The sequence below is a fragment of the Pan troglodytes genome, chromosome 9 (assembly GCF_028858775.2).
Source record: "Pan troglodytes isolate AG18354 chromosome 9, NHGRI_mPanTro3-v2.0_pri, whole genome shotgun sequence".
Taxonomy (NCBI): Eukaryota; Metazoa; Chordata; class Mammalia; order Primates; family Hominidae; genus Pan; species Pan troglodytes.
The window spans coordinates 48,222,190-48,234,473 of NC_072407.2; the positions used below are offsets into that span (position 1 = coordinate 48,222,190).

The 12,284-nt window shown below is 37.9% G+C and overlaps 1 protein-coding gene across 3 annotated transcripts in view; it reads left to right on the plus strand.

The window, feature by feature from the left end:
* EXT2 (exostosin glycosyltransferase 2) overlaps positions 1-12,284 on the plus strand; it is a 148,476-nt gene that overhangs the window by 111,306 nt on the left and 24,886 nt on the right. The window lies entirely within an intron of this gene.

Genomic DNA, 12,284 nt, shown 5'->3' on the forward strand with positions numbered 1-12,284 from the left:
CGTTTATTCAATGAGGCTGATGGATTAGGCTGGGTTCAAGGGTTAAGTATGGAGACCAGTAAAGGTCTCCCCAGGGGAAAGTACCAGAGTCCAGGCCTGGTGAAAAGCAATAGGAATTGATGGGCCCTGTCAGGGTGTACGTGAGATGCATGATGACAACAGGCGGAGGCCTGCGGCTGTGGGTAAAAGTGGTATCAGACTTAAGCACGCAGAGTGTTCAAGTCATTTAGCTATAGCTGGCTCAGGGGAAAGGGGAGCAAGGTAACCATTTTCTTTAGCTAACTTAGGATTTGTTGAATTTGGGGTTCTTAAATCATAAATTTTTAAAAATGAAGCTATATTTAGTACATGTATTTATTATAGAAATACATTTTTAAACACTTAAATTGAAGGTGGATTTTAAGGGCAAGGAAAAGGAATCCACTCCCCCCCGACACTATCGCCACCACTAAAAATTAAAAGCTCAAGTTTTCCTAGGTTTTTAAAAAAATGTAGCTTCATTTGAGTGTAAAAGAAATTGTTATGAAATAGATTAATAGATTGATGTGCGATGCCCTGGATGATGTAGTTATTGGCCAATGAAAGGCATGAGAGTAGCTAATAAAACATACATTCATCTTTTTGGATTTATTTTTATTCATAGGAGATGACTTTTATGGCATAGTGTCTAGGGTGTTGGATGATATTTAGTATACTATTATTCCCATTTTTAAAACAAATTGCCTACTTGTTTTTCTAGCCAAGTAATGGCAAAAAGACCAATTTTTTTTTTTTTTTTTTTTTTTTTTTTTGCGAGTGATTTCTCTCTTCATTGCATGTAATGGCTTCAAATGCTACCCATGTGTTTATTTTTGTGGCAAAAGAGAGGTGGAAAAAAGGAATGTTCAAAACGACGTGACCAAGATGGACAGAGGGCTGTCTCTTAAGTATTTTCAGTTGGTCTAAAGGAAGACTACTAAAAGAAGGGTGGGCTAAATGTATTTCTATGATTTCTTTCAACCCTGAGTTTGTTTTAAGCAACTAAGACTATGTTAATGCGAGGAAGTTTTGCAGCACTTAAAGGGACTGAGCTCGAATCTTTACCTCTTTCCTCTGATTACTTGTGTTTGATTCCATATTACCTCTAAAGAAGTAATCATTAGAAGAGTGAAATCAGGAAGCTTTCTTATCTCTGTTAGTCAGAATATCCAGATGCTATGGAAGGAACAACTTTGATAACAACCTTGTATATACAACTTACTATGTTCCTGTCAACGTCCCGAGTGTTTCCATACATTACTTATGCTCTTGGCCCAGGCCTGCAAAGCAGGTATGTTTTTCTTATTCTGTGCTGAGACTAAGTAAGGTTAGATAACTTGCTTATAGTCACATAGCTAATAAGTGGAAGAATTGGGATTTAAATCCAAATTTTTCTGACACTGTGCTGCCTTCCCTGAGGATTTTACTGTGAGTGACATTTGCCAGAGATCAGTGGTCCTCAGAAGTAGTTACTTACAGCCATCAGCAGATCATTTGCCTGTCACAAAATTATTTTGACTCTAAGGCAAACAAATACATTTTTAGGTACCCCTATCATTGGTGCTTTAGGGCCTCCGTTCCCAAATTCCTGCTCTATCACTGACCAATTTATGATGATTGACAGGTTATTTAATCTCTCTGGATCATAGTTCATTCTTATATAAAATGGTAATGACAATATCTACTTCATGAGGTTATTATTTGCATTGGATGAAATTACATAGTGCCTCCCACATGGAAAGTGGGATTCCCCAGTCTAGGTTGGGTTCAGAGCACTCTATACCTCTTTGTGAGCAAATAATGGTGAACTGTGTTGTTTATTGTCTTTTTTTTCCTTTTAGAATGTAAGCACCAAAAGGCAGTAAGTACACTTCCTGTGTGATAGACAGTAGATTTTACACTTTACAGATGCCATGTTAGCTGCTGCTGCTGTTATCATTATGACTACTGCTATTTTCATTATTCCATTCATGATTCTACTATGATTCATGAACGAGATTGTCGTTTTCATTATTCAGAAGGAACATTTCTATCTTGAAGAAGGGACTCAGTTTAGTGTTGAATCAAGAGACAGAAGATCATGATGCTCCTAAATCCTGCTTTTTATCCCAAAGCCTAGGATTTTCATGCAGAAATTGGGAGCAGGCTTGATTGATTAAGGGAATAAATAAGTAAATATTTGCATCCTAGGGGAGTTATATTGGATCCCAGAACTACTATTTTGTGGTGTTATCACAGTCCCTTGGGATTATATCTGTCTTGTTAATCTCTACTCATCCTTCAACACTCAGCTTGGCTGTTGCTGTCTCAAAGAAGCTTTCAGAGAGTCCTCAGTCACATTGGGTTCAGAGCACTCTGTACCTCTTTGTGAGCAAATAATTGTGAACTGTGTTGTTATAGTGTCTTTTTTTCCTTCTAGAATGTAAGCACCAAAGGGCAGGAACCATGGCTGTCTTATTCATTGCTATGCCCTCTGTGCCTAACCCAGTTCATTGCATTCAGTAGTTAATTCAGTAACATTTGATGAATGAATAAATCTCCCTTACCAACACACATATGAAAGATATAGAAAAGATTATTCTGGCCTGTATGCCCTTCCACTTTACTGTGATCCATAATCTGGTTACATCCATTTTGGAAAGCAGTTTGGAGTTTAAAATGTTAAACATACATCTACCATATGATCAGCCATTCTTCCCATGGGGATTTACCCTAGAGAAATTACAACAAAAGTCTGCACAAATATTTGTACGCTAACATTCAAAGCAGCTTTTATTTGTAATAGGCAAAAATTGGAGAAAATAAAACAATGTCTATCGACAGTTAACTGGATAAACATTGTGATACATCCATAGAGTAGCATATGGCTCAGTAATAAGTAAGAAGTAACTATTGATACATGCAACAACATGGACAGTTTTCAAAGTAATTATGCTAAGTTAATGAAGCAGGATGAAAAAGAGAACATACTTTATGATTCCATGTATATAAAATTCTGGAAAGTACAAACTAACCCTAGAGATAGAAAGATCAGTGGTTGCCTGGAAGGTAAGTGGGGAGGGTCAGGCTGTAAAGGGCAGGAGGGACGAATAACAGAGGGGTACAAAAAACTTTTAGGGGAAATGGATATGTTCATTATTTTAATTGGGGTAATGGTTTTACTAGTGTATACAGATGCCAAAACATGTCAAATTATACACTTTAAATAAATTATTTATTGTATATCAACTCTATTTCCAAAAAGCCACAAGGACAAGGAATGTTACTTATACTCTAGCAGTAGCATAAAAACTGAAATACTTGAAAAATACAACAAAATGTGTGCCAGATATGTTTAGTGAAACCTAAAAAATGTTGCCGAGAGAAATTGAAGAACAACTTCATAATTGGAAAGATATACCATGCTTGTGGATCCAAAGACTCAGTATTGTTACCATGTAAATTCTCCCCAAGTTGTATAGATTCAAAACAATACAGTCAAAATCCCAGAAGTCTTTTTGTTATTGAAATTGACAAGCTAAAATTGAAATGGAAACACATCAGACCTGAAAAAGCCAAAGCAATTTTTTAAAAGAAGAACAAAGTTGCAGGACTTACACTCCTTATTTTCAAACTTGCTATAAAGCTACGGTAATCAAGACATGGTGGTATTGGTATAAATTTAGATATATAGGACAATGAAACAGAATAAAGAGTTTAGAAATGGACCACACATGTATGGCCTTGTACACTGTCGGTGGGAATGTAAATTGATACAGCCATTTTGGAAAAGAGCATGGAGGTTCCTCAAAAAACTAAAAATAGAACTGCCATATGATCCAGCAACCCCACTTGTGGGTATATGTCCAAAGGAATTGAAATCAGTATATTGAAGAGATAGCTGCACTCTCATATTCATTACAGCATTGTTCATAATAGCCAAGATATGGAATCAACCTAAGTATCCATAAACAGATGAGTGGATAAAGAAAATGTGATGCATATGCACAATGGAATACTATTCAGCTTGAAAAAAGAATGAAATTTTGTCATTTGTGACAACGTGGATGAATCTAGAGGACATTATGCTATCTAGAGGGCAGGCACAAAAAGACAAGCATTGTATTATCTCACTAAATGTAGAATCTAAAAGTCTGATCTCATAGAAGTAGAGAGTAGAATGGTGGTTACCAGAGGTTGGAGAGAAAGGCAGGTAAAGGGGAAATATTGGTCAAAAGGTATAAAGTTTCAGTTAGACAGGAGGAATAGTTCTGGTGATCTATTCACAGTAAGGTGGCTATAGTTAATAATAACATATGTTATATTTCAATATTGCTAGAAGAGTGGATTTTAAATGTTTCCACCACAAAGAAATAAGTATGCAAGGTGATGGATTAGTCTGATTTGCTCTTCTACAATGTAAATGTGTATGGAGCTATCACATTGTACCCCACAAATGTATACAATTATTACTTGTCAATAAGAATAACATTTTTTAAAAGCTGAAAGAGAATAGGATTAAACAGAGGGGGAAAGGTAGATTGAGCAAAAATTACTGCTTGAAACATTTTTTAAAAGATGATATAGGCTGGGCGCAGTGGCTTACACCTGTAATCCCAGCACTTTGGGAGGCTGAGGCAGGCGGATCACGAGGTCAGGAATTTGAGACCAGTCTGGCCAACGTGATGAAACCCCATCTCCACTAAAAATACAAAAAATTAGCCGGGTATGGTGGTGTGAGCCTGTAATCCCAGCTACTCAGGAGGCTGAGGCAGGAGAATCACATGAATCTGGGAGGCAGAGGTTGCCGTGAGCCAAGATCGCACCATTGCACTACAGCCCGGGCGACGGTGCGAGACTCCGTCTTAAAAAAATAAAAATAAAAATAAATACATAAATAAATAAATAAATACAGGATGATATAGAGGTACAAGATGACACACAAAAAAAGTCCTCAACATCATAGTCATTACAACAGTTTTAAAATAAAAGCACATTGAGTTATCACTATATCTCCACTAGAATGGCTATAAGTAAAATTAAAAAGAATGACAATACTGAGTATTGGTGAGGCTGTGGAGCAACTTGAACTCATACATTACTGGTGAAAATGTGAACTGGTACAACCAATTTAGAAAACAGTTCGGCATATAAAACATTTTTTTATATGACCCAGCTTCCAAAAGAAATAAATATGTGCAGACATATGTCTGCATAAAGACTTATAAGATCCCTAAACTAGAAACATCAGCTGGTAATGGATAAACAGAATGTGGAGTATCTATACAGGGGAGTACTACACAGCAATAGAAAGAAAGAAATGGATACATGCAGCAACATGGATAAATCTCAGAAGTGTTATGCTAAGTGAACAAAGTCAGATGTAGGAGGCTACTGACTGTATGACTCCGTGTATATGAAATTCTAGAGTAGAAAAAACTACATTGCCAGGCCTGGGGGATGGGATTGACCACAAAAAAGCAAGAAGGAGCTTTTCAGGTGATGGAAATGTTTTATATTATGATATGGTGGTGGTTATATCATTATGTACACTTGTCAACACTCAATGAATTATACCTTTAAAATTGATAGTTTTTATTGTAAGTAAACTCTATTTCAAAACTTGAAAAAAAAAATTGTGGGATGCAGCTAAAGCAGTGCTTATGGGAAAGTTATAGCATTAAATGCTTATATTATAAAAAGAAGAAAAGTCTAAAAGCAGTGACCAAAAGTTCATTCCATCTTAAGAACCTAGAAAAAGAAGAGTAAATTAAACTCAAAGCAAGTAGAAGGAAGAAAGCAAGTTAAATGCTAAATTAGTGAAGTAGAAAACAGACCAACAGAGAAAATGTACAGATCCAGCATCTCATAGCAATACTCAGAATGTTCCAAAATTACTCATCATACCAGAAACCAGGCAAATTGCAACTTCAATGAGAAAAGATAATTAACAGATGCCAACAGGGTGACACAGATGTTAGAATTATCTGGTAAAGATTTTTAAAAGGTTATCACAAAAAAGCCTCTAATAAGCAATTATGACTACTGTCAAAACAAATGGAAAACAGAAAGTTTCAGTAAAAAGACAGAAGATATAAAGAAGAGCTAAAAGGAAATTTCAAAACTGATTACAATACCTAAAATTGAAAACTCACTGGATGGGCTCAATAGGAGAATGGAGATAACAAGAAAAAACTGGAGAACTTGAAGATAAATCAATAGGAATTCTCCAGTGTGAACAACAGAGAAGAAATAGATTGGCGAAAAATGAACAGAGCTTCAGAGACTTGTGGGACAATCACAAAAGATATAATATTTGTGTCATTAGAATTTTAGAAGAAGAGAAAGAATGTGGGACTGAAGAAATATTTGAAGAAATAATGGCTAAAAACGTCCCAAATTAGCAAGAGACATAAATGTACAGACTCAAGAAGCTGAACCAACCACAAACATCCAAAGAATAAATAGTATAAATTTACATAAATTGTGTAACCTGAATAAATTGTAGCAATACTTCTTATTTCAAATAGTAATTAGAAAAGAGGAAAAATAAACTGGTTTATATATCCAAATATATATACATAAGGAAAGGAGAAAATATGCATAGGTGCCACATTCTTTGCTTCTGTTGCTTGATCTCCAGACCATAGGTGATATTTGTAACTTTCTTCTTCTTCTTCTTCTTTTTTTTTGAGACGGAGTCTCTCTGTCGCCCAGGCTGTAGTGCAGTGGCACAATCTCGGCTCACTGCAATCTCCGCCTCCCGGGTTCACGCCATTCTCCTGCCTCAGCCTCTCCGAGTAGCTGGGACTACAGGCGCCCGCCACCACGCCCGGCTAATTTTTTGTATTTTTAGTAGAGACGGGGTTTAACCGTGTTAGCCAGGATGGTCTCGATCTCCTGACCTCGTGATCCACCCGCCTCAGCCTCCCAAAGTGCTGGGACTACAAGCGTGAGCCACCATGCCCGGCCGTAACTTTCTTCTTCTATCCATTCCATGTTCCCTTTGTTCCCAACCAGCAGCCTTGCATATTTACTACAGACTCAATTTCTTTAATGTCTCTAATACTATTCAGATTTCCTTCTTGTGTTGGTTTTGATAAATTGTATTTTCCAGGGAATTTGCTCATTTTATCTAAATTACAAAATGTATTGGTATAAAGTCATTCGTAATATTCCCTTGTTGTTTAAAGCCTGTAAGATTTGGAATGATGTACTCTTTTTCATTCCTGATACTGGCAATTTTTGTTTTATGTCTTTCATGATGAATCTTGTTGGAGGTTTATCCATAATCTTTTCAAAGAATTGACTTTTTTTTTTTTTTTTTAAAGACAGAGGGTCTCACTCTTTCACCCAGGCTGGTGTGCAGAGGTGCAATTGTAGCTAACTGTAACTTCAAATTCCTGGGCTCAAGTGATTCTCCCACCTCAGTCTCCCCAGTTGCTAGGACTACAGAATTGTCCCACTATGGCTAATTTTTTTTTTTTTTTTTTGGCGGTGGGGCGGTAGACAAGCTCCTGCTATGTTGTTATGGGCTGATCTTGAACTCCTGGTTTCAAGCAATCCTCCTGCCTCAGCCTCCCAAAGCACTGGGGTTACAGGCATGAGCCACACTGCACCTGGCCTCAACTTTTGAGTTTTGTTGATTTTTCTGTTGTGCTTTTTTTGTATTTAATTACTACTCCTTTCTTGATTAATTTCTTTCTCTCCTTTGATGAATTTAAGTTGCTGTTGTTTTCTAGCCTTTTGACTTGATAGATCAGGTCATTGATTTCAATATTTGTTTTTCTAATATATGCATATAAAGCTATAAATTACTCTTCAATTGCTGCCTTAGGTGCATTTCCAGATTTTGATGTGTCATATTTCTATTGTCTTTAAGCTCAAAATATTTTCTGATTTCCATTGTATTATCTTCTTTGACACATACTTATATAAAAGTACATTGCTTACTTTTGTCAGATTTTTAAGTTAATAGTTTTTTTATGGATTTCTGGTTTGATTCTACTGTGGTCAGAAAATATACTCTACGATTTTATTATTTTAGAATTTATTGAAACTATATGGCCCCATAAAAGGTCTATTTTGGTAAATGTTCTGTGTGTGATTAAAAAGAGGGCACATCTGCACCTGTGGATTTAATGTTCTTACTAGGCCAGTTAGGTAAGTCTAGCTACCTCAGCACCTTTAGCATAATCAAAATATCCCCTTGCTTGTTCTCTGAAATAAGCATCTCTATTTCTTCTTTTTTCTGTAGCCTTTGTCATTTCTGTAATAGTTAAAATCATTATCCTACTTAAAATTAAAAATGGTTTAAATACAGAATTTACTATATGAGAATCAAAGAGAAATCATGCAGCAGACCTTTTTAGCTGTTGCCCCAAAGAATTTTTAAGAGGCCTGGAGAGACAGGAGTCTTCCATTTGGGAATTTTTAAGAGAAGGAAGCCAGCAATCCCCCAGCATTTAGAGTGGTTTTACTAGGTCTGCTTGGATGCAGAAGAATAGACCAAGTGACTTCCTGAGATCCCTTTGGTTGTAATGATTCTAAGCCATCAGAAGTACAGGCAGATCTGTAAGGTGTGATTCCGTATGGAAAAGTACCAAACTTCAATGCATAAAAAATGTCAGATTCCTTCACTTTCTTGTGGAACACAGAGAGATTGCATGTGTTAAGATAAGGGTAGATTTGCAGGTGATGGCCAACAGCATGTTGAAATTGAAGAAAGAAAACAAGAAGTTATTTTAATGGAGGAGAGAGAGCCGAATATGGTGAACCAGATCTTATTTTGTTCAGGATTCTAATGACGCCTGTACTGAGGAATAACATGCAGATTCAAGCCCTAGACTTCCGGCATGTTTTTCACAAATGCAAAGGCATCCTAAGGCAGTGCTTATGTTAAAGGGTTGGAAGAATTGATTTACAGAGACCATTTTAAAGCAACTGGCTCCAGGTCTTGCTAAAGGAACATAAAGCAGTGATTAAAGGCCAGTTCACAGATTGCACACTTCCGAGAGCTATGAGAGAAACTTGGGCCTAGTGTAAGAGGGAAGAGATGTAAGATAAATGATGAGGGAGATCTACCTGGATATTAGCTTGAAAATTGATAGTGCACTCTAGAGTCACTCTCCAGGAGAAAGTTATTAGAGCCACAACAGTCCTTTCTCCATCCTTTGTCAAATCATTGCACAAATAGATGATGCCAATACACTATACTGGGATACACAGACAAGGCTGCGGCACACTAGATGTGACCCACCCGAGGCCTCACTGCTGATGGGTGAGGATTAGCTCTTTACATGAGCATTACCCATTCATAGCACCCCAGTCAGAAAGCTCTGTTTAAAAGAAACACAGTGTCAGAATGTGAAGATCTTAGGATCATCCTGTCACTTCAGGCTTTATTGCTGAGAAAACTGAAGTGCACAGAGGTTAAGTTACTTCTTTGGGGTGTTAAATGTACATTGAATATAACCCTTAAAGGCACACCATAGCAAGTTCTTGGGAATGAAAGGCTAGACCATGTAGGAAAGCCTGTTTTCTTCCAGTGTCTGTGACTTGAGCACACAGACATTTGGACCGAATACCGGGTATCATTATTTATTTAATTGGAAGAAAACAGAGGGGTTATTTGTGTGTTTATATGGGTCGTATTTCCTATTGGAAGGCAAAGCGCTTTGGGAAATGTTCCATTCTCTCTCCAGCCCTGAAATCAGGAGCTAGGAATGATCTTCTCTGGCCCTGCGTGTTTCTGACTTGTTTGACAAGCTCTAGTGAGCTACCAGATGTGGAAATTCTTTTCAGCCTGGGATAATTTATTTATCTGTTTATGTATTTTACTAGGAAAGTATCTATTGAGTTCTTGATACTCATTTGCGAGGGACTCCTAGGGGAACAGTAGCAGTGTATAGTGTTACTTGAATGTTTGATTTTTTTTTTCCAAGTCTATCTGCTTTTATTTCAGATCTGAGAGCTGGGAAATAAAAAGCAACTTATTCCTCCTCCCCTCCTCCATCTTTGAGAGAGACAGTTTAAAACATGTGGCAGAAAATGAGCCATGGAGACTTGGCTGAATGTATGAATCTGTGAATTTATTTTTTCTTTCATTCTTTGATCCTCATTTCCAACCATAAAAATTACTAGTAGCACTTAAGTGTTGAACATTTTCACCTGAGAGATGTGAAATGCTCTTGGCTAAGAATATTCATTATAAAGTCAGTGAATGAATTCCTATTCATGTGAGAATACGAGTTCACCAGAGCAACTGTGTGTTGTTAGGCACACAAAATATTGATGCTCTCCCTTTTACAACCTGGGTATCTTGTAGGTGGTAGCACTGGTAAAACCTCCTGAGTGCTAATACATTGTGAGAATTTATTTGTATTACTTTGTTCACAACTTCCCAAGGTAATAACAAGTACATACTCTCAAAGAACCATGGAAGACCGCAAAATAGCATGGAATGCCCCAGTTTTTTCATGAGAACATAAAACCATCTTTGAGTGGGGTTTCCTGATGCAGGAAGCACCAAGAAGAAAGACACCAAAGGAGAATGAGCTTGGTGTGTGTGGTAGTACAGGGGAACCATCATCATATCGGTGTGGCAGAGTAGGAATTTTGTTTTGGTGAGCAGTGGAAGCTAGGCTGCTTAGGTTAATAGAGGGCCAGCAGAGGTGCAGGCTGAGAGGTCAACTGAAAAGTTTAAAGTGACAGGCAGAAAAGAGGTGTTGTGGGTTTTTAGAGAAGTATATGGTAAAAAGCCATCAGATCACAAGATGACTTAGAGGTTGCAGAGACTGGAGATTGTGCTAGTGGAAAATCTATAGACTTAGTGTTTGAATGGATTGAAGAACCAAGGAGAAGGAAAAGACCAGCTTACTCCATAGCTCAGATTTAATTAGTGATGAGGGGGCCTCACTAATTGGAGAATTCCAGAGCTGAGATGCTGTATAATGTTTATATTTTAAGCAGAATTAGTAAAACTTATGGCTATCTATATGTGTATTCAAGGAGAGTAAGAGATTATAGAATCTGCAATTCTTTTTTTTTTTTTTTTTGAGATGGAGTCTCACTCTGTTGTCCAGGCTGGAATGCAGTGGCACAGTCTTGGCTCACTGCAACCTCTGCCTCCTGGGTTCAAGTGATTCTCCTGCTCCAGCCTCCCAAGTAGCTGGGATTACAGGAACCTGCCACCATGCCCAGCTGATTTTTTTGTATTTTTACTAGAGATGGGGTTTTCACCATGTTGGCCAGGCTGGTCTCAAACTCCTGACCTCAGATGATCTGCCCGCCTCGGCCTCCCAAAGTGCTGGGCCTACAGGTGTGAGCCACTGCACCTGGCCTAGAATCTGCAATTCTAAATAAATGATCCCACTTTTTCTCTTCTCACTACAACAACTGAAAAATAGAAATGACATATCCTAGAATTAGACTTCATAACCTCCTTTAAAAACTAGTAGATGACTGAGCACAGTGACCCATTCCTGTAATTCCTACACTTTGGGAACCCGAGGTGAGAGAATGGCTTGAGGCCAGGAGTTCAAGACCAGCCTGAACAACATAGTGAGACCTCATCTCTACTAAAAATTAAAAAAAATAATAATAACCAAGTGTGGTGGCGCTCACCTGTAGTCCCAGCTACTCAGGAGGCTGAGTGAGGCGGGAGAATCACTTGAGTCTAGGATCGTGCCACTGCACTCCAGCCTGGGCAACAAAGTGAGACCCTGTCTCAAAAAAATAAATAATTAAAAATAAAAATGCAAAACAGGTCTTCACGTGCTTCTCACAGGCTTGTGCTTATGATCCTTCTGAAAAGAAATTAACTGCTTACCTCCCTAGATTTACATTCCAGAATCCTAAATGTGAAAATGTGCCTCAGTCTGTTGGGAATCCAGGAGGGTCTCTGCAGAAGGGTTTTTCTTTATGGCACGTGGAACCTCCTATCTCATCTTGCCATGGATGGGCTCTAGGAAAGGCTAACCCTTTGAGTTCATCTTGGACAGAGAGAAACTCGGTTCTTACTTACATAGCTGAGGCTGATAAAAAAGGGGGCATCCCTAACAGAGGAACCATAAAACAAAGTACATACCTGCAGTGCATCCACTTCCAATAAATATACTTATTGAAAGTATTTCAGCTTTCAGTGGGAACTAGCACCTTAGATTTTCATTCCTTGACCTCTTGTGTGACTCAGATCATTGAGCCTAAGTCTGACCTAGTGATGACTGGGAAGATTAGGAATTAAAGTCTTTCTTTCTCTTATCTGGATGGTGGCCTGTATCCAGAGT